The sequence below is a fragment of the Mytilus trossulus genome, unplaced genomic scaffold (assembly GCF_036588685.1).
Source record: "Mytilus trossulus isolate FHL-02 unplaced genomic scaffold, PNRI_Mtr1.1.1.hap1 h1tg000050l__unscaffolded, whole genome shotgun sequence".
Classification (NCBI taxonomy): domain Eukaryota; kingdom Metazoa; phylum Mollusca; class Bivalvia; order Mytilida; family Mytilidae; genus Mytilus; species Mytilus trossulus.
Window position 1 is genome coordinate 4355016 of NW_026963292.1, and position 25106 is coordinate 4380121.

A 25106-nucleotide genomic window follows, 5' to 3' on the forward strand; every position below is an offset into this window, starting at 1 on the left:
ATACAAAACAGGAAAATTCCATGAAGAATCCTTCAGAAAATGCACTGTTTTTAGAGTTACCTCCCCTTAAAATGCCAATTTAAAATTTTTGATGTTGAAAAAAACCAAAAATAATCAGCATTTGCATAAATATTATTATTTTTAACTTATATTCTTATAAATTGGTTCCTTAAAATGAAAAGTAAAATCACAAAAATACTGAACTTATAGGAAAATCAATTAGGAAAGTCCATAATCACATGGCAAAATCAAATAACAAAACGCATCAAAAACGAAAATTCACATTAAATTTCTGCATTCCTGCATGAAAGTTAGCTAACTTGATAGAAAATCTGGACCTTTGGTTCCCTGATTTTTACAATCCAAGATGAAGAAAGACACCCATACCACCTTAAAACGTTATAAACAATTCAACCAATGACGTAATGTTATTTTCACTTTGGGGTACGAACAAAGAAATTACCCATGATGCTCTAGATGCTGAAATTGCCAATGAGACAACTTTCCTTCAGAAACTATTATATAAAATTAAATTTTACAACTACGGATCATAAAAAGGCCATTAATGAACAAACCCCATACTGCATACTTGCATCTGACGTAAGTAATATGTAATATAAACATTCAACTTACCAGAACAATGAGCTAAACCCATTACACATAGTCATCTTAAAGGCCAGGAAATGACAAATGTAAAACAATGAGGAAAAACTAACTGCATGATTTGTACAAAACAATGGAAAAAAAAACCAACAAATACGATATGCAGCAACAAAGACGAGGACTGAATTACAAGCTTATAACAGGCACATACATACAGAAAAGAGGGGTTAGATATAATTGCTGGCAACTAACTCTCCCCTTACCTAGGGCAGTGGTGTATTTGTACACCATATAAACAGACTATAAAAAATCAGTTGAAAAGCGCTTCAGTTAAAACAGATCGATACAAAATAGAAAAACAAGAAAGAAAAAAAACAGTCTAGACATGGAACTGTATTTTGAATTGGAACTCTTGGTAAATGGCTTCCTTATGAGTGGCAATCCTCTATCAAGGAAATCATGATGGGGAATGAAATGCTCTGGAAGATCGTATAAACTGGGAGATATATTTATTCTGTATGCAGGCACTGCTGGAACGTTCCTACATCGGAATAGAAAGTTCACAATTGGAAAGCTAATATCATCTTTTTTGTCGTAAAGTTTTGTTCTCAACTGACCCTCATTGTCAATTTCTAGACGTGAGATATAAGCAGACTGTATCTGTTGTATCCATTATCTCAAGTCCGATAGGTAAGTACGTTCAACATGGTCACTAAATGTTGAATTATCTAATGAGAGATAATCATCTATAAAGCGGAAAGTAAAGTTAGAGGATTCTGCTAACTTCTTTCATTTCTTCCAATTAGTTTCCGTATAAATGACGAAGCCAGTCTCATGGGAATATACGAAGAAGTGCACAGTTTGTTCCCATGGGAATGCTGATTGTTTGCTGAAAAGCATGTTTCCAAACGTAAAACATATGTTGACAATAAAGAAATCAAGCATCTTGATAAAATAAAAAAGAAGATGTAGTATGATTGCCAAGGAGACAACTATCCACAAAAGACCAAAATGACACAAACATTAACAATTATAGGTCACCGTACGGCCTTCAACAATGAGCAAAGCCATATGTCAGGTTCAGAAAATTTGTTATTTGATTCGTAGTGATTTTTACCAATGTAGTATTAATCCCTCCTAAGATCAGATACGTATACATCTACGTTGGACATTTTTTTTTATGAAACAAATCAGGACTAAATCTTTCAATTTGTCTTTTAGTTTGATAATGAATACTTGTGTAAAGTTAGAAAAGTAAAACTATTGCAAGACGAAAGAGTTGTAGATTGTTAGTACTCTATAAGCATCTTGATTTTTTTAGTATCCACATCTGATTCAGTCTAACCACTCAAGAAAAGGTAGTTTCAATCTAATAGATTTGTATGCGACTGTCATACAATACAGAGGTTAAGCTTGCGATAAAACTACAATTTTCTACATACGAAAATGCATGTACCGAGTCAGGAATAAGGCAGTTGTTATTCATTAGTTTGAGAGTTTGATTTTGCCATTTGTCGGACTTCCTTATGAATTTTCCTCGAAGTTCGGTATTCTTGCCATTTTTTTTTTCAGAATAACTTTGAAGTCCGTAAATAACTTTGTTGCCTCCAGTTTCCAAATATTTTATTGAAATCCTAAATAAAAAAAAGAAAGTTTCTTCAAAACACCAATTGAAGGTGAATGTTTGTGTCTTTTGCAATGAAATGCAGTGTTAATCTCACAAAAACTGACACAATCAAGGATATGTTTAGTTTTCGACCACTTTTAACCCGGATATGATGTGGTAGTATGACGCCTGTAATTAAAGGACGAGTTTTGATATTGAAAGCATAACACTGACCTGTAGTTATTTAAGTTTTGTCCTCTAGATTTAATAGTGCATGAAAGTTCTCTCGTTTCAAATCATACTGCATCTCCTTCCTTTATACTATGACACTTTAACCTTGTTGCAAAACAAGAATAACCAGAGATACATTTCAAATTTATTGATTTATTTTGCTATACTTACTTATGAAATGCCAAACTAAAACAAAGTATGGTGGTAAAAACCTACTTTTTGTTTTACAATAAAGCAGATATACAGTTTATACATAGATTACACATGTTCAGATTTTTATGCAGAAATACAGTTTGTACACTTTTACACAAGTTCAGTTTGTTATGTAGATATAGAGTTTGTACATAGATTACACATGTTCAGATATTTATGCAGATATACAGTTTGTACATAGAATACACATGTTCAGATATTTATGCAAATATACTGTAACAGTTAAACGTTGTACATGTACATAGAATACACATGTTCAGATATTTATGCAGGTATACAGTTTGTACAAAAATTACACATGTTCACATACTTATGCAGATATACAGTTTGTACAAAGATTACTCATTTACACATACCAAGGTGAATATTGATTGAAGAAAGATTCCACACATACTGAAGCAGATATACCAATGTCCTCTCATTGTACCGTGTAGCTGTAATCACAAAACATTCGAACATACGTTTTTTCATACTACTCTACACGGAAAATTGTTGTTCTCAAACATATTTGAGTTTTACAACTAATTCTAGATATCATGTTGTAATTGTAATTTATCTATTCTGCTACAACCATCAACAACAATTAATTGTTTTATTGAAATACTTGGTCTATCAATACATCGGTCACATGAAATTGGAAAATTTGTTTTATTGTCATTAAACCATTTCTCTTTGCAAAATATAATGCTGTTTTTCCACTGTCATCTTTTTTGTCAATCTGTGCGCCTCTTTTCAGCAAATAACTAACAAGCGAAACAGCATTCTCTTCATTTTTTGCAGAACAAAATTGACAAATCATCATCAAAACAGTTGATTCCGGCTTTTTCTTAAGGTTATCATTAGTTTTGTTCTGTATTAAAACTCTAACTTTTTCAAAATCACCTTTCTTTATAGAGACAAGTATGTCATCTTTTCCATTGTCAAGATGTTTTGTGTGAAAATGGTTAAAAGTTTTCTTAAATTGAAGTCCAAATCCAGCTAGTAAAGCCATGCTTTCTTACCACTTTCTTAGAGTCAGTATACAGATGTGATTTTATACGAAGTTCTATTGTCGTTAGCTTTTTCTAACATGGTTGACATGTATTTATACAGTTTTTGTGGCACCCTTTGAAACACGTGAATATATTTATTTTCCTGCGTAGGTAGTCGCGTCTTACCAATAACTTGATATTCAATTAATTAATCAAGCCTGCTCTAATGCCGCTATAAGGCAGCAATCGCACCCGCAAATTGGAAAGGAAATTGACGACAATTCGGGGGAGGTGTCAGTATATGAAAAATAGTGATACTTAAAATAAACAATTCGGTAGGAAAAAGCAGAAGAATTCCAGTTACACTTTGTCATGTCAAAACAACATTATATTGTGATAAGCCGCTTAACAGAAGCTTATTTTGTTCACATATTTACAAATGTGACTTAACTCAAATGTACGTTTCAAACCGATAGCTAGTACACTAAAAAGTATAACAAAAATACTGAACTACAAGGCAAATTCAAGAATGGGAAGTCCATATTAATCTGAAAAATCAAAATGCGGTATTCGTGACTTTGTACAGGTATTTGCCGAATACAATGGTGGATTCAACCTAGTTTTATAGCCAGCCAAACCTCTCATTTGTATGATCGATGTTTATAGTTGATCCATTTTGGGATTGCTTTACCTCTTACTTTTTGGTACATTTATTTATTGAAAACATAATTGCTATCATTCAGATTATATATTTTCTAAACTATAATCATCTTGGTAACCAATCATGCTGTTAACATATTTCCTCTATGATACCGCTTTTTCAGGGAAGATTCCTGCATTTAACATGTTTAAGAATTCAAACTTTCATTACAAAGGTAGTCTTGAACTTCAACATGAACTTCAAACGTATAATTTCAAAGGGTCTTGTATTATTTAATTATTTGTGCTTTCATTTTCAAAATCCGAGATTGGATATTCGTTAATTTTATGATATTATGTCTCTCCCATATGAACTTTCGGAATCAAGGGTTTTCATTGCTCATTTATAGTATTTCCTCCATATATTTGGCAATACAATTTCTACGATTTCATTACTTTTCGTTGAAAATAACTTTTCGTGAATGTCGTCGGTACAAACGAAGTTGTATGCAGACTTGGACAAAACATGATGTCAACGAATATAGAAGTTGTCATCAATCAACGAAAATTGGTACCCACGAAAATAAATCAATTCACAAATTATTGTCTGTTTTGGCATTTGCTAAACTGAATTAAGTCAAATTATTGAATAAGATTTATTTTAGCCTGTTTTAAAAGGGAGAACAATCAGAATATGCATCAAGTCAACAGACACAGTAAAGTCTTTCTCATATCTTGATTTTAATATTAAAATAGTCAATGACGGCCGGTTAAAAAACAACTAAACGACCAAAGTATTGATTTTAGCTTCCCAATTGTGAACTTTCCATTTCTATGCATTTCTATGTAACAGTTGATACGGTATGCCAGGGCTTGTGTTTTCTATCATTATTTCCTTGATATATGGTAGCTGTTCACATGGGACTATTAGAGTTCAAAATTGTCAAATTTAAGTCATCCCTCCGTAAATTTTACGGACACCATCACAAGTAGGTTTTCGGTTATGAAACATCAGTCTCAAAGTTGAAAGCGGATATGTTTCAATCTTCGTTACTTCAATCCCGTCTCCTTTCGCACTAATGTGACATTCTTTCTACCAGCTGTGAACTAACATGAGGAACTCAACGAATTCAGCAGCAGAACACCTGAAAGCACTTATTTATACAATTTTGTTTGTTGAATTCGTGTTTTTCAATGTTGTGTTTTGTGTACTTTTGTTTTTCTATTGTTTTTTTTTCTTTCTTTTTTAGCCATGGCGTTGACAGTTTATCTATGACTTATGACTTGCAATATTTGTAAGCTATCTTAGTTGATTAAATATCAACTCTTGTTTAAATTGAACTCAGTATAAGTCAGCCATTTTTATGTATCTCTTTTAGCCTTTTTTTCATGTGATACTAACATGTTCTACATTAGAGCGTTTAAGATGATTATCATTATTAATATAGAGGTGATTATTACATTGTAAGTAGCATCATTTCGTACGAATTATTTTTATACCAAATATTTCTTTATGTCTTCCCTATTGTTAATTGTCATAGGACTATCTATTATCCTCCATTTTTCAGGGGAACAATTTCACTATAGTACTATAGAATAAATAAAAAAACTGTTTTTTTCTATCTTCAAGTCAGCCAATAGTACAGTGAACCTCCAGCATGTTTTTTTCATATGTGACAATTTGCGAACGTGGTAAAAACGTCAGTATCTTATTAAACACAATATCAAGTTATTATTAAGTAGATTATCTACGTAGGACAGGATTGCTTTTACATGTGTCAAATGCCACCCAACAACACTATATATTAAGTAGATGGTATTCATATTTTATAAAGACTAACGAACGTCGTACTAAAATATAACTAGCTTAATCTAAAATAGTGTTGACAAGTTATGGCTTTATCAGCAGGGTTTGGACTACAATGTAAGAATACTTTTAATAATCTTCACACACAGAATCTTGAAAGTGGACAAAGAGACATATTGATTTATGTTATGGAAGGTGATTTTTTCAAAGCTGGAGATTTGCTACAGAACAAATTAGATTACAACCTCAAGAAAAAACAGGAAGCATCGGTTCTGATGATGATATGTAAATTTTGTCCTTTCAACAGAGAAGATGAAGCTATTTCTCTTATAAAGTACTTAGTAAACAGAGGTGCTCGGGTTGACAAAAAAGATGAGTGCGGAAAGACAGCATTCTATTATGCAGAGAAAAACGGTTTTCGAAAAATAACACAACTTTTCCAAACTCATGTAACCGATATGCTGCTGGATCAAAATTTGTTTTAAAATGATCGTTTATTGTTATGGACAGCACATTTACTGAATTGTAAGTACAGAATGGCTTAAGCTATTTGTAAAAACATTCCGAAAAGAAGGACATTTTTAGTATGTAGAGTTTTAAGTGAAAATAGTGCAATGCTTGCCGTTGTAATAATATATAAAAGTGTAAATAGAATATCTGCTTAATTGTGTTTGTAAGATTTGTACAAACTGTATATCTGTCTATATATGTAAGTAATGCTTAATCTGTGTGTAAATTGTATATCTGCATAAGTAATGTGACAGTTTTGTACAAATTGTATGTCTGATAAAGTATATATGTGTAATATTTGTACATAATGTACACCCACTTTACTACTATATGTGTTAGGCTTGTATCATTAATATGGATTTTGCAATAAATTATAAAACATTCAAAATGTATGATTCATTTGTTGTCGTGTCTTTGGACAAGATAAACAGAGTCTTGATATGAATATGAGAAAATGTGTTATCAGAAAATGATTATCGAAGATCCACTAGACCATGTAGACTGTAACGTATGTTAAAACAAGTTCACTCTTTATTAAAACAAACCAAACACTCGTAATATTTAACAAATTATGAATTAACTAATTAAAAAAAAAACTGACGGCTTATAGTAAAATGTCTACAGTTGTCATTTATATTTCTTATAAAAAAAAGATCGGTTGTGTTTGTTATGTGTTTATAGGAGGTGCGTATTTCATTTTATTTCTGCACTTACATTTTTATACGTTTTTTGTTTTGGATTATATTTGCAATTAAAGGGAGGCATGCAAACCTAAACACCAATAATACCGAACACGTACTTATGTATCTACATCGATTAACCATAGAACTCGTTTATATATGGTAATCATTCACACATATACGCGGTAAAAATAAGACTCAGAATGAAATCATTACACATTGAAAAAAACCTCCTTAAGTGAATTGATAAATACCCATTGAGTTGTAATTAATGCGGATATTTCCTGCTGATATACTTAATAGACCATACTAATGATTTCGGATTCGTACTTTAACATGCTTAAGTTAAATATCTTAAAACATATGCAATGAACCTTAGCATATTCCTTGACTGAATCGGTTATAGGATAAAAGGCGTACAAATCTTTGAGACAGATATCTGTTGTGAGTTTTTATACGTTAGAACTATGGAGGGTTTTACAAAGTCATGAAATCTAAGTAACTGTTAACAAACTTATTTTCGCGAGCACTTTTATTTCGCGACTTATGTACTTATATCGACCAAATTAGAAAATCGCGAAAATAAACCGACGCTAAGTGGAATATGAAGGGTTAAACGCAAAATAAAGTATTCTCGAAAAAAAAGTTGGTTTACAGTAGTGCCTTGATACGGCAGACTCTCGTTTCTTCTATATCAGAGTCATCAGTGATGTTGGATTTAAAAATCAGGATGCAAAAAAAACAAAATAGCAACAGTTGTGCCAATTAGGGCGTAGGCAGTCGATACATGGGGTTATTTTCCATAGTGTAAATCATAGTATAACCTATTTTGATGATATATATGCTTTGGACAAAATTAAACATGGAAACAATATTAAGAGACATTGACTTTTTTTTCTTCTAAATTTTGAAAAGAAAGGTTTTTGATTTAATCAACGTTACACTATATTGTATTGTGTTAGGATGACATAGATAAATAATATCAGATTCGTTCTACAGCTTTGATATTTAATTATCACATCATGTGATCAGCTTTCAATGTAATGATTTAAGAGGTTATCAACACAACGGAAACCTGGGATTAACAAACTGCTTACAACATTATTGGTACAGCTAAAATTTATACATAATTAATCAGCAAATTTGTGTTTAGCATCTACTAAAGGAGGGGCGAAAGATAACAAGGGACAATCAAACTCATAGATCGAAAATAAGCTCGCAAGGCCATGGCTAAAAAAGAAAGGACAAACATATAAATATTAGTGCACGAGACACACCATAGATTAAAAAACTAAAGAAAAAGCAACGTGAACCCCTCCAAACACTTGGGGCTATTTCAGGTGCTCCGAAAGGTGAGCATATCCAGCTCTACATGTGGCACCCGTTGTGTTGCTCATGTTGTTACAAATCCGGTAAATAGTATAATTCGGTAGGATGCATTCGTGATAAGGGACGGGCATTGTAGTAAAACATAAGGAACATATAAAAAATTCTGTGAAACGGTTATTCCATACTGGTAAACCAACTCGTGATGGCATCCGTAATATTTAAGAAGGAATGATTTCATCATCACCATTTGGAAAATTTGGTTTAATAACTTCCCTGTGAGCAGCAACCCTCTATCAAGGAAATCATGATTTGAAATACAAGCCCGGGAATATCGAATCAATTGGGAGATATATACTCCGTATGCAGGCGCTGCTGGAATGTTGCTAAATAGAAATGGAAAGTTCAAAAGTTGGAAGCTGAAATTACTCTTTTTCGTAAAGTTCTGTTTCCAACCGACCCTCATTGTCAAGCTCTAGATGTAAGTCAAGATATAATTCAGACTAAATTGTATGTGTAGTATCCTTTATCTTTAATTTGATGGGATAGATTCGATCAAAATAATCATTTTTTTTGGTTTTATTATTTAGTAAGAGAACATTATCTTTATAGCGGAAAGTTAATTACTGTAGGCACACGTGCTCCGTTATACAACCCAAAGAGCGATCTACAAGCTTCGTGTGAGCACTAAAAGTGATGTCCTTATAGAAAACAAACAAATGTCAGAATATGAGCATGCCCTTGGTATGTAAGATACGCAGTCTTATTTTAATAAAAAGCAAAAACGTATATACAGAGCCAAAAAAATGTCAGAACAATTGTTTATAAACACTGAAATAATTAACCGTATAACTATTTAATGATATACTAGGTAAAACTCTTGTGTTAAGAACATGCTCTCAAAATAAAGAGCTCGTGATGAGTAATCCAATTAACTTTATACGCTGGTTTTTCTTAATTGGTCAGTGCAGTGTTAAACCTATTATTTTGGTTGTTGCTTTTAAAATCCGTTCTTATTTAAAAAAAATAAAAACAAAGCACAAACCTTCTGTGCAATCCATTTTACATTTTACAAAAAAAAAAAGATTTACACGGTATTTTTTACGGACTGAAAACAACTGTAATATATCTGGGTTGGTACCAATATTGTCAGAAAACAAAAAAAGATACGTTTTGGTTTTACTTAGGTTAAAGTTAGATTAATCTTCGACTTGTATAGCAACAGTTCCTCATTCATATTTATTGACATAATTAAATGAGCAAACCAAACAAACAAGTGGCGATAATATGAATCCAGTATGAACATGATGTAGTTAAAACTGTGGAAACATACATTAAAAACCAATAATGTACAACTTACCAAAAAAAATAAAATAAATATACAAATAAATCTGACATAGACGTCTGCAGAAACAATTATTAGATATGATCGTACATCAGTATAACAAATACATTTTACTAAAATATCAACAAAGTTAGCGTTGAAAAATAATGTCATACTAGCATTAGATAAATAATCAAAAGTATTCAGTTTGCACTTTTTTTTAGTATTTTTTGTGTTTTGTGTTTGTATATATTTACAAAGCAATACGATGCGAGAATTAAGGAAAACAAGTATATCAAAGAAATACAGATTATCAATTCAAGTTATTTCAAATTATATATCAAACAATTATTCCTTAATGATTACTTTAGTTTATTTGGTTTGTCTAATGTAGACAGCCTTTTGCTAATCTATAGGTGATAACTTCTACGTCATTTGGAAATATTTAAAGATGGAAATCTTATCATATCTTCTTATTTTTGTACCTTGTTTGGAATGAAAAACTGTTTCAAAGTGTTTCTACTTTTACTTAGTCTAGATATAAGACAATAGAAATATTTCCTCCAATAGAAAAGCAGTTTATGGTCTGCAGTCTGCTCTATGGTCGGGCGGTTGTCGCTTTGACATATTCACCATTTCCTTTCTCAATTTCATTTATACTATTGGAAACTAATGAACTGTGTCTTTTTACCAGTTATTGTTTTTCAAATCTGTCAATCTAATTTGATTGGTTGAGTGTTGACTTATGAACAGTTGTCTTTGTCGTCGTGACTAATCGATAATTTGAGAAGTTACTGAATGTATATCTTACAATCACATGAATTGTAAATATTAATCAGAGCTCATTGAAACTGTTTTGAAAAAGTGGAAAAAAGACGAAAGATACCAATAGTTTCCATGCATGTGAGTATCTTCCCTCTATAAAGGATATCGTGATAGGAAACATAATCTCTTAAATATCGTATCTAACTGGAGATATACACTTCATATGCAAGTACTGCTGGAATATTGCTACATAGATATGAAAAGTTCATATTTGATAAGCTGAATCTATCTCTTTTGTCTCTTAACTTTGCAATTCACGTCTTCGAAAAGTCATATTAACTATTAAACTACATACTGGTTCTTTTAACAATAAACCACTAACTTCTACAACTGTATCTATATGACCACACAGTGAACAAGAAATTGATAATCTGTATTACTCAGATATACCTTTTTTTCTCAAATTCTCGCATCGTATTGCTTTGTAAATATATACAAAAACTAAATACTAAAATACAAAAAAAAAAGTGCAAAATTGAATACTTTTAATTATTAATATATCTGGAATTTTATCTAATTCAAGTATGACATTATATTCCAACACTAACTTTGTTTATATTTTAGTCAAATTTATTTGTTATACTGATATACGATCATATTCAATCATTGTTTCTGTAGTCGTCAATGTCAGATTTATTTGTATGTATTTGATTTTTTTACCTTTAAAATCGTTACACTGAAAGCTGATCACATGACGTCATAATTAAATGTCGAAGCTAAAGAACGAATCAGATATATAGTATATACCTGTGGCATGCTAACACAATATGATATAGTGTAACAATGATTAACCCAAAATACTTTCTTTTCAAAATTTAGAAAAAAAGAAGACAACGTCTCTGAATACTATTGTTTCCATGTTTAATTTTTTTCCATGTTGTTTTCTGTTGCTCTTTACTTTTGTAATTTCATTTAAGCATCCTGATTTTCGAATTCAACATCACTGATAACGCTAGTATGCCGTACCAAACCACTACTGTAAACCAACTTATTTTCGCGGATACTTTACTTTGCGTTTAACCCTTCCTCGTCCGATTTATAATCGCGTTATTTTTCTAGTTGGTTAACAGAAACTTGGATTTCATGATTTTGTTAAAAAAAAAACACCGCCATAGTTCTAACGTATGAAAAAATCACAACGGATATCTGGCTTAAATAACTGTGCGCCTTTTATCTTATAATCGATTCAGTCAGGGTATATACTAAGGTTCATTGCATATGTTTTAAGATTTAGTTTAAAGCAATAGCATGGTCTATAAAGTACTAGTATATTAGGAAGAAACATCCGCATAAATTAAAACTCAATAGGTATTTATCTAATCCCTTTTTTTCAATGTGTGATGATTTCATTCTGAGTTTATTTTTTACCGTGTACACTATTTTTTTTAATTTGTATATCACTGTGTGTTAATATATAATGCTTACCCATAGATGAACGATTTCTATGGTTGATCTATGTAGATACTTAGGTAAGTGTTTCGGTATATATGATTGTTGTTAAGGTTTGCATACCTTCCTTTTAATTGCAAATATATTCCAATACAAAGAACGTATAAACATGAAAGTGCAGAAATAAAATGAATTACATACCTTCTATAAATACAAAAACAGACACAACCAATAATTTTTAATTAGAAATATCAATAATAACTGTAGACATTTTTCTATAAGCCGTCAGTTTCTTTTTTTAATTTGTTTATTCAGTATTGCTTGTTTTAACAAATAGAGAACTTAAAGCTGGTTTTTACATACGTTACAGTCTAGTGGATGTTTGGTAATTATTTTCTGAGAACACATTTATCAAATTCATATCAAGACTGTTCAGCTTGTCCAAAGACACAACGACAAATGAATCATTCATTTAGAATTTTTAACATTTATTTAGCAAAATCCAAATTAATAATACTCTCCTAACACACATAGTGGTAAGGTGGATGTACAGGTTATACAAATATTACACATATACGTTATCAGACATACAATTTGTACAAAAATGTCAGACTACGTATGCAGATATACAGTTTACACAAAGATTACACACTACTTATGCAGATATACAGTTTGTACAAAACTTACACACATACTTAAGCAGATATTCTATTTACATTCATTATACAATAAAGCTTTTTTTATTATTACAAACGCAAGCCTTGTACTATTTTCTCTAACAACTATAAAAACTAAAAATGTTCTTCTATTAGGAATGTTTTTACAAATACCTTAAGCCATGGCGTACTTACAATTCAGTGAACGTACTGTCAATTACAGTAAACAATCGTTTTAAAACAGATTTTGATCCAGCAGCATATCAGTTACATGAGTTTGGAAAAGTTGTGCTATTTTTCGAAAACCGTTTTTCTCTGCATAATAAATTGCTGTCTTTCCGCACTTATCTTTTTTGTCAACCATCGCACCTCTGTTTATTAAGTACTTAATAAGCGAAATAGCTTCATCTTCTCTGTTGGCAGGACAAAATTTACATATCATCATCATCAAAACCGATGCTTCCTGTTTTTTCTTGAGGTTACAATCTGATTTGTTCTGAAGCAAATCTCCAGCTTTGGCAAAATCACCTTCCATAATATAACTCAATATGTCTCTTTGTCCACTTTCAAGATTTTGTGTGTGAATATGTTTAAAAGTGTTCTTAAATTGTAGTCCAAACCCTGCTAATAAAGCCATGCTTTCTTAACACTATTTTAGAGCTGCAAAGTATATTTTAGTACGACGTGTGTTAGTCTTTATAAAATATGAATAACATCTACCTAATATATAGTGATGTGAGGCGGCATTTGACACATGTTAAATCGATCATATCCTGCGTCGATAATCTACTTATTAATAACTTGATATTGTGTTTAATCAAATAGTGATTTTTGTCAACACGTTTTTAAAGTATCACAGATAAAAGACATGCTGAAGGTTCACTGTACTGTTAGATGACTTGAAGAAAGAAAAAAAACAACAATATTTAAGTTTGTTCCATAGTACAATTGTTTATCTGAAAAATGGTGGAAAATAGATAATCCTATGATTTAACAATAGGAAGAACATTTAGACTGACAGTGTAAGAATCATCTCTTTTAATAATTACCATCATATTTGCCGCTTTAATGAAAAACATGTCAGTGTCATATTGGAGTTTATTTTGAATTAAAAAAGGATAAAAGAGGAACATAATGAATGACCGACTTAAACTTGGTTCAATGCAATCAAGAGCACTGAAGAGTTGATATATAATCAACTAAAAGAGCTTCCAAGTTTTGCAAGTCATATTTGGTTACTTGCCTTTATATCACAAATATCTGTCAATATGACATATAATCATGTGACTATAAAAATGACTAATTTGTACATCGTTAAATATAGAGACAGCAAATACCAAAGGGACATTCAAACTCATAAGGCATAAATAAACTGCCAACGCAATGGCTAGAAAGGAAAAACAAACAATAGAAAAACAAAAGTACACAAAGCCCAATATAGAAAACACGAATTCCACCAAAAAAAGTAGTAGTGCTTTCAGGTGTTCCAATGCAGAATTCGTTGAGTTCCTTATGTTAGCACACAGCTGGTAGTAAGTAGATAACATTAGTTTATCAGGAGACGGAATTGAAGTTATGACGATTGAAAAATATCCGCTTTCATCTTTAAAACTGATGTTCCATAACCGTTAGCCTTCTTGTGATGGCGGCCGTAACATTTACGGCGTGACAACTTAAACTTGACAACTTTTTACTCTTTTTTTAATAGCTCTCCTGTAAATAGACACCATAAATCAAGAAAATAATGATTGAAAACATAACCCCTGGGTTATCGTACCAATTAGAATGTTGCTATATAGAACGATAGTTCACAACACTTTGGGTGATTAAGTTTTATCATCAACAGCTGGCTTTGCCAATTTTGATATTAAAGCCAAGATATGAGGCAGACTTTATAACTGTGTCTGTTGACGTGATGCATATTCTGATTGTTCTCCCCTTTTAATTCATGTTAAAATAAATGTTATTTAATAATTCATTTGACGATTCTGTTTTCTCTATTGAATTGTTCCAAATTTGAAATAAAAACCTGGGACCTGTTCTAACTTATTAGAGGCAGTGACCTATTTATGTTATTACTCTTTATAACGAGTGTGACACGTGAGGGTAGAGTTCCAGTTAAGTGTTTAAAGATAAATGATAATATTGTAATAACAGTGAAGAAATCATTTCTACTGATGCACTAGATGCGCGTTTCGGCAAGTTAAGTTTCTTCAATCTTGATTTAGACTAACTTAATTGAGTCCAGAATTTCACACGAACGTTTAAGAAGTGATTAAATCGAAAATGCCCACATGGTACATTTAGTAATTCCAAACATGAACAATTTTAAACTTAAAATTTTTGAATTCATCTTTGGGAGCCAACATATGTTTATAAATTGTTAACGTCTTCATAATAAACATCAGTAATAAGTGTATACGTTTGTTTTTATTGAAAATTATTAAAAGCAGAAAAGAGAATTAATTAAGAAAATACGTTGATTCTGAATGCTATTAAAACAAAATTGAGTTGAGAGAGAGAAATGTTTATCGAGACTGATACCACTCCCGTAATAATCTTGGATTGCAATGCTATACACAATCAGTCTTAATTCGTTGCACAAGTCTTCAAATCTGTGTATTTTCCCCCCAAAATTACAACATAACGCCCGTTTGTACATCTAGTAAGTTTCACGTTGATTACATCTTTATCTAATGATTACTACAATCTAAAGATTTCACCCGAAATGGGATGGACTTATCCATTATTTGGTACGGACGGTTGAAAGAAATGGACGCACAGATTAGAAACAGTTCCGTAGGTTGTAAAAGGCGTTTTGGGTAATTATGCATGTGTATAATAGGCATATTTTAAACTATATATCATGTCGGGAATATGCCAATTGGTTTGCCTTTCTTCCGGTGATTAAGAAGTCATTAAATTCGATTTTTTTCTGATTTCAAAGGACATACCTTTTTTTTAATTAACATTGATGTAAGGTACTTTTGATAAACTTTTATTTTCATTATACGACACATTCTGCGGAGGTGTCAGTTTATTTAAATGTTATAACTTAAAAATTCTGTAAAAAAAACCAGGAGTATTCCAGTTTCTCTTTTTCATGTTAAATCAATATCATATTGTGATAAGCTGTTTGATACAAGTTAATTTTTTTCACGTTTTTACAAATGTGATCTAAACTAAGTGTGTGATATATTTGTGTCTGTTGACATTGCTTCTATTTGACATTCATTCTCAAAACACGTTTCAAACCTGTAGCATACTGAAAAGTATAACAAAAATACTAAACTACAAGGCAAATCCAAGAATGATTCCAAGAACAGAAGACATCTTAACAATGACACTGTCTATTTAATAAAGTCAAATTAAAACTCTCAAATACTACATTTTGTACCATAATATAAACCTTATAACATGGAAGAGATTTACTTGCAATTGGTTGGTGCTAATGTCGAGGCCCTATATTTGTGGTACATTTATTGAAAATATTATTGGTATCGTTATAATTCTATTAAAACTTTTAACTAAATTAACTTGGTAACCAACCTTGCTGTTATTAAATTTATTCACTGATTCTGCTATTTCAGTGAAGATCCCGGTATTTAAAGTATTTAAACTTTCATTACAACGGTAGCCCTCGAACTTCAACATGGACTTCAAACATTCTTTTTAAAAGTTACTTGTATTATTTAATTATTTGAGTTTCATTTTTTAAAATCCGGGTAATAATTGTCGACGTCTTTTACAGAACTCTCTTCACAAATGTTAAGGCGCATCTGTACCTTCTGCAGTGAACGATTTTTCCAGTACCGTTGTGTCGTTTGTTTTCTCTTATATTTGAGTGTGAATTCACATTATTATAAGACGTGTCACGGTAGTTTTCAATCCCAAATTCATGTGTTTGGTTTTAATATTATATTTGTTATTCTCATCGGATTTTGTTTAATGGTTTGTCCGTTTATGTGTGTGTTAATTTAATGTTTTGTCGTTGTTCTCCTCTTATATTTAATGCGTTTTCCTCTGTTTTAGTTTGTTACTCCGATTTTGTTTTTTGTACCTCGATTTACGAGTTTTGAACAGCTGTAAACTACTGTTGTCTTTATTTATACATCTCAGTTGTTATATTAAACGCTATACTACTATCATGTCGTTTTCCGATGTCTTCACTGATTTAGTGATTTCAGTGAAGATCCCTACATTTAAGTATTTTAAAACTTTCATTACAAAGGTATACACTAGTAATCCATTTTGAGATTATTCACACTATATACTGATATACACATTTATCCTACACACCTGTCGATAAGGATTCTAACAAATCAAAATGAAAACTGATTCGAAACTTGATCACAGAAGCTATATTTCGTTCCAAAACACGAGAGTTCCGAAACGTTTCATTTCGTACCTTTGACAATTAATAAGATTGTGTTAAATATTTTTGTTTTGGGTTATATCCTAGCTGTTTCTAACCAAAGGTATGTACATTTGTATCTTCTGTTAATCGTTTGGCTGACAACAATAAGGATTGCAAATGACTGGCTCTGAATCAGAATATATTTCACAAGTATGACAATATATTATGAATTAACGGACCCCTGGCTCAATAAAATCTCTTTTAAATTCAGAAATGACATTGTATTGCTCACTTTTTAGTGTGAAATATAAAGCAGTAAATTTTTAACCTTTAACTGGTGTTTGTAATTTTCAACTACTAATTTTAAAGGGATAACTTGCTTCACACAAGTCTACAAATAAGCACTAGGTGAAATATTTAATACCCAAAACAAAAAATATATAAGAATATGATGGCATGTTTAACTCTATCACACCATACATCAATATATCAATGAAATAATCGTGTTTTGTTGACGTTAAATGTATTTTCGACGTAATTATTTCCCCTATTGCGTATGTAATGTTTTTGACTTGTGAATTATGAATATCCTTTTGTAATCATCCCACTCTCTTTTCCTTCAATTTTGATTTGTTATCTTGACAGAACATTATTAGTTTGGGTTAGGTTTTAGAATTTTACTAGTAAGGTCATATATCTTGCAGTCGTGGACTATTCTGTTTGTATATGAGTTAGTTACATAAAATGCTAAACCAATCATGTTGTTTTAGTTATAAACCGAAATAATATCGTCCTGAACATCCTCAGAATTGTTAAGGATTTGTACTGGTCATTAATTCTTATCCGACTTCTTCTTTGTAGTCAAATTTAAAATATCACTTCATAAATTGAATGCGTCAAGAACGTTTTTTATAGATTTAATTTCAGCAGGAATGCTAGAGAGCCAATGATGTGTAAGCACCAATAATGTCAATGTCAATATATTAGTAAGAAGAACTAAGATCAGTCCATACTTTTAGTAAATTAAAAAAGTCAATTATTGATAGAAAATCTTTGAATACAACAACAAATCATTATTCCTTATTCCTTATTTCAGTTTATTTGGTTTTGGGTCGATCTTTGTTCAAATTCTTTTTATGATCAATAGTTGATAACTTCTACATCAGTTGGAGAGTTGTTAAGGTTGTTCGCTTGTCATGTTTTTTCTTTTTCGGAAGTTCGGAATCCTTTGGGGTTATGCCTTAAAAACATTTCCCCACTGACCCCCACTTTAATTTAATCAATCTCATACATGCATAATTATAAGCCATCCGTAAAAGTCTTATAGAATCCTTGTTATATTTTAATAGTTTTGAGAACTTTAATTTGTCAATTATAAAGCTATGAATAAATCAAGAGAAAACATTTTCCCGCGAAATTGCAATGGCTTTTATCTCGAAATCAAGCACATTAATTTAGTATACATTTTTTTGCATTCAGTGTTCCTTTATGAATCATCTATTAATATATACTAGTGTTATAAAAAGCTTGTAATTTTGAGTAGCGAATTTCCTTAACATGACAATCGGATCCATCATTATGTGTTACCGTGTTTGGAATGCAAACACTATGTGTTTCAAAGTGTAGCTTGTGTTACAACAGATATTTGTACAATAGCGATTTATAATTATAAAAACACTTTTCTTTAAAACATAAACATTCAATCAAATTGGAAACTAATGCACAAAAATGTGTCTTTCCTCACATGCTCTTCCATTATTTTTGTTTAAATTCTGTTAACTTGTTTTTATTGGTTGAGTGTTGACTAATGAACAGTGTCTATTTTCTATCGGGTTACAGATAATCTGAGAAGTTTCAGAATTCATATATCACAATCAAAGGGTATGTTAAAGTTAATCATAGCTCATTAATAAACGAAAGATACCCAAGGGAAATTAAAACTTATCATTAAAATTTAAACCGATAATGCAATGACTAAAACAGAAAAAAGACAAAATGCACAATATACACACCATAGAAAATAGAAAACTATGCAAAAAGAACCCTCGGATAGGTAAGCATATTCTGTTCATTTATTTGCTCATGTGTTGACATACCCGGTGATAAGTCTAATTCGTTATTTCACATACGAATAAGGGGACCGGATATTGTTACAACAATTTGAACATATTCATTGTCATTTGTGAAATAGATATTCCATACCGGTCAACATAATCAATATAAAAGTAACGAAGAAATAGTTTCAACTTTACCACATGAAAGTCCAAGTTGAATAGATTCCATATGAGAAGCAATCCTCAATGAAGGAGATCCAGATAGGAAATACAATTCTTAGACTATCGTTTTAACCTGGTGATATATACTCCAAATTCAGGTGATGCTGAAATGTTGCTACATAGAAATGTAAAATTCGAGTTGGAAAGCTGGAATGATTGCTTTTGTCTTTGTTTTTGTCTTTTTTTGACTTGCAATTTACGCCTTCACCTAATGAACATTAAACTATCCCTTTCTAAGATATGTAAAATGCATTGCATAGAAAGTTTGTGCTAATTTAAAACAAGAATTATCTTTTAAACACCACCAGATTAATAGGAATTAACACTGTACTAACATTAATGTTTAATTAGTATTAACAATGCAAAAAAAGTATACTGTTAATTTTGTTACTATTCATGAGTCTTTTTTTTTATAGCAGGTCTGAATATAAATATTAAACAGATATCACTCAGTCAATAAGTCAATAAGTACAATTTCAGTGTTTATAAAGAATGATTTTCATTTTTAGTGATTTTATTTTTTTACTTTTGCATATACACTTGTAACTAGACTGCTTATCTAACATGTCTAACATACTGATTAAGCCTGGTCATTTTCATTTTTTTTATTTTCTGTGCAAACATAACTTGCATTGCTGAAATAAAAGCTTGTAGGTTGCTCTTTGCATTATAGAACGGAGTGAATGTACCTACATAAGCAGATGCAAATTACAAATTTGCTGAGTAATGATCTTTACATTTCATGCTTCTCATTTATGATGTAAGCAGTTTGTTAACCCTTGAATATGTTTTCTGAAGGTTGATTAACTCTCATGTCGATACATTAAATGCTATCCCACCTGTTGACGTCAAAACTGTCGACGCTGTAGATTATTAAATTCCGCTAAATATGGGTTCCATGTTTGAATCTATTTTTATCAAATATAATAAAGAGGATGCGGTATGATTGCTAATAAGACAACTCTCTACAAGAGACCAAATAACAAAGAAATAACAATGATAGGTCATCGCACGATTTTCAACAATGAGCAAACCCCATACCGCATAGTCAGCTATAAAAGGCAACGAGTTAACACTGTAAAACAATTCAAATAAGAAAACTAACGGCCTTATGAATGTACAAAAAAAAAATTAATAATTATGTAACATATGAACAAACGACAACTACATGTATTAAATTACAGGCTCCTGACTATGGCCAGGTATATACATACAGAATGTAGCGGGGTAAACCATGTTTGCGGGATCCCCCCTCGAACATGGAAAGCACATTTCATCGCAATGGGTTATACTATGGTTTGATTTTTGGCTTTTAACCTGGACATATATTGTCTTGGTTGTATTTGGCTCAAATGTTCAAAATAAGGTTCGTTTATTAATTTCTCACGTTTTTCGTTGCCGAAATGTACAATTAGTGTATTGTTTATTTGCGTAATTCTATATCTTGCTTGTTCTTCCCTTTGTTTGTGGAGTATTCCTGTCATGAATGGTGTCGCTTTAGTGTTGTTTTTAATGTTGCCACAAAGTGCGAGGTTTGGCTAGCCACAAAACCAGGTTCAACCCCCAATTTGTTTCCTTAAAATGTCCTGTACCAAATCAGGAAAATGGCCATTGTTATAATATAGTTCGTTTCTGTGTGTGTTACATTTTAGTGTTGTGTTTGTAACCCGTTTGTTGCCTTTTCTCAATCGATTTATGAATTTCCAACAGCTGTATACTACTGTTGCCTTTATTAACGCTCCTTAACTTTGTTTTTGATATCGCCCTCCAATTTTAATAGTCACAGAAGCACAAAACATGATAAACGAACCAAATATTATAATGTTTAAGCATTTATTTTACAATATCAACATTTATAATACAAAAACTTTAATATAGCGGTAAAGTGGAAATACAGTTTGTACAAAGATTACACACATTCTTTAGCCAATAAACAGTTGTAAAACAAGACAGACTAATAAGGCAGATAAACCTTTCAATTAAGATTATACACAAACAAAAGCAGACATACAGCTTTTATAACGATTACACCCTACTTATTCAGATATATAGTTTGTTCAAAGATTACACATATTCTTTAACAGATATACAGTTTATTCAAAGATACTTAAGCAGATCTCTACAGTTTGTTAAAAAGACTACATATATTATAGGCAGATATACAGTTTGTACAAATATTATACACTACTTAAGCAGATATAAAGTTTGCACAAAGATTCAACACTACTTAGGCAGATACACAGTTTGTTCTAAGCTTACAAACATACTTCAGCAGATTTACAACTTACACTCATCATACGATAAAGCCTCTTTTTATATTATTACAAACGCAAACATTGCACTATTTCCACTAACTGCTCTACAAACTAAAATGTTCCATTACGCGGAATAGTTATACAAATAGCTTAAGCCATGGGATACTAACAATACAGTAAATTTACTGTCAAGAACAATAAAACATCGTTTTAAAACAGATTTTGGTCAAGCAGCAGATCGGTTACATGAGTTTGGAAAAGTTGTGTTATTTTTCGAAAACCGTTTTTCTCTGCATAATAAATTGCTGTCTTTCCGCACTCATCTGTTTTGTCAACCCGCGCACCTCTGTTTATTAAGTACTTAACTAGCGAAATAGCTTCATCTTCTCTGTTGGCAGGACAAAATTTGCATATCATCAAAACTGAGGCTTCCTGTTTTTTCTTGAGGTTATAATCTAATTCGTTCTGTAGCAAATCTCCAGCTTTGTCAAAATCACCTTCCTTTATATAAATCACTATGTCTCTTTGTCCACTTTCAAGATTCTGTGTGTGAAGATGATTAAAAGTGTTCTTAAATTGAAGTTCAAACCCTGCTAATAAAGCCATGCTTTCTAAACACTAAAAGCAGCAATGTATGTTTCAGTAAGACGTTCGTTTGTCTTTCTAAAATACTAATATCATCTACTTATATAGTGTTTTGTGCCGGAATTTGACACCGTGAAAGCAATCATGTCCTGCGTATATTATCTACCTAAAAATTACTTGATATTGTGTCTAATCGAATATTGATCGTTTCATCACATTCACGAATTGTCACAGATAAAATACATGCTCAAGGTTCACTGTTCTATCGCATGACTTGACAGAAAACAAACAATCTATTTATTTAAATTTCTATTTGCTCGTAAGATGATGTATCACAAAACAGAAGGGACATCAATTATCCTAGGATTAAACATTCGGAAAGACTTAAAGAGATGTTTGGTTTATCCAAAATCCGAACGAAATGTTGCTACTGCCAATGTAAGAACCACCTCTTGTAATGAAAATAATCATATTAACCTCTATAATGCAGAACATGTCGGAGTTTATTTCAAATAAGAAAGGAGATACGTGTACCATAGGGACATTTAAACTCATAAATCGAAATTCTGACTTATACATGGTTCAATTTAAACAAGAATTGATATCAGAGTAACTAAAAGAGCTTACAAATTTTACAAGAGCAAGACATATCATAATTGTAAATAAACAGTCCAGTTGTACGAACAAAACTGATACATTTTTTATTAAGCACAGAAATTAGATTATTTATAACCATAGATAAATGTATTATATAAACAACCTGCTATTTCCAAATTGAAAGCTCGCGGAGAACAACATAACCAACTGTTGGTAATCTGGTTTTGTCATGTTCAAAATTCATTTTATTTTCTATGCAGTGTTTATCCTATATATAATATCGGTTCTAGACTCATTAACTCAATGCCATCTTCAAGTAGACAATATTTCTCTCTAAATATATATCTTTTATGTCTTGATACATTCATACACTTAAAAAAGACTATTTTGTCTATGACAAAACCAATGATTTATTTGGTTTTTGCTAAGATGCCGATGACATTTTTGAAAGTAACAGACATGATCACTTGGATATCGGCTGTTTGCTATCCCTTGGTCGGGTAGTTGTCTCTTGCCACATTTCGCGTTTCAGTTCTTAATTCTATCATACATCATTTCGTTTTGTGCGTGTTCGCTTATCTGTAAAGGCGTGGCAACAAAGTTTCAGCCTTTTATATAAAACCGGATACAATCTTCTTTTAACGTTATCTACTACACAACTAAACATATGCTTAATGAGAAATAATCGGAATGTGTCATCAATTGAAAACGATCAATGTTGTGTGATCCGAATTCGTCTCTGTTTCATAAACATAAAATATTTTCAATGAGATGATTTAAAAAACACTTTTATTTAATCCATCAATTTTGGGAGGGGTAAAATTATCATGCAAAAACAAAAAAATAGGCATGAAAAAATGTTTGCACCTGTCCTGAGTCAGGAATCTTATGTACGAAAGACGTGGTAGATGTCGTTTGTTTACGTAACGTTTACGTGTTTTTCGTTTCTCGTTTTTTTATATAGATTACACCGTTGGTTTTCCCGTTTGAATGGTTTTACACTAGTAATTTTAGGGCCCTTTATAGCTTGTTGTTCGGTGTAAGCCAAGGCTCCGTGTTGAAGGCTGTACATTGACCTATAATGGTTGACTTTTATAAATTGTTATTTGCATGGAGCGTTGTCTAATTTGCACTCACACTACATTTTCCTTTATCTATGAAGCCGACAATGAAGAGTAGTTTGGGGGTTTAATTGCGACGTACCTTCTATTATACCATTTAAAACACCATATATTATAATAGAAGTCTTGTTAAAAGACACAGCAATTGTTCTTATTCACCTTTGTTACTTTGAAATATAATTAGTTAGGATTAAGCGGCTTATCACAATATAATACTGTGTACAATTGACAGAAATAATATAATTTTTTTTTCTACCGAAGCATACATTCAACTATCACCTTCCTTACGTAATATAATATACATACGCCTCCTTAGTGTTTGCGCCAATACATGGTCGGCTTCCAACGTTACATAATCTGTCTACCTTTAAGGGACATTTACCAAATAAAATAAACTATTCTATACCTTCTTTTACAGCTAAAAAGTATAATCTACAACATAACAGATGGTTTCACATCGTCTCCAGTAAACAGATACGTATTATAACATATATCGAAAATGTGATCAGCATATTTTCATGTGGGTCATTTAATGTGTAATATTATACGTCACATCCAGTTGCGTCCATAAAATAGTCGAAAAAATATTCCTTTGAATTTGACAGTCGAAGGAAAATTATTCTTCCTTTCATTACGATCATACACAATTAATTTGAGTGTTTGAAATGACCATTGTTTTTTTTCTTCATTTTTGTAAAGTATTTGTATACAGTATTTCGTAAACTTGATGTATGAGGGACATAACTTTTCTGGATCAGATCATTCTATAATTTAATAGCGGATCATAAGAAGATCCAAAACACAAATTTGATCAGTAATAAATGATGCTGCTCATAGTTTGTTATCCCACGGAAAATTGACTCTTAAGTCGTTACCTTGATAGCTGATCACTTGATGACGTCGAAAATGTTGACGCTGCTGCTCATTACAGCGTTTGATATGTAGAACGAATAATTTTATATTCTTTTCGGTCATGCAAACACAATATGTTATTTTTTTGTGATACGCCGATTATTCCGAATCAGTAAACCATTAACGGCCTTCCATATGGACCCTTGGCTCATACCAAACAGAAAACTATAAAGGGCCACAACATGACAAATGTAAAACGTTTGAGTTATTAAAGGCTCATGTT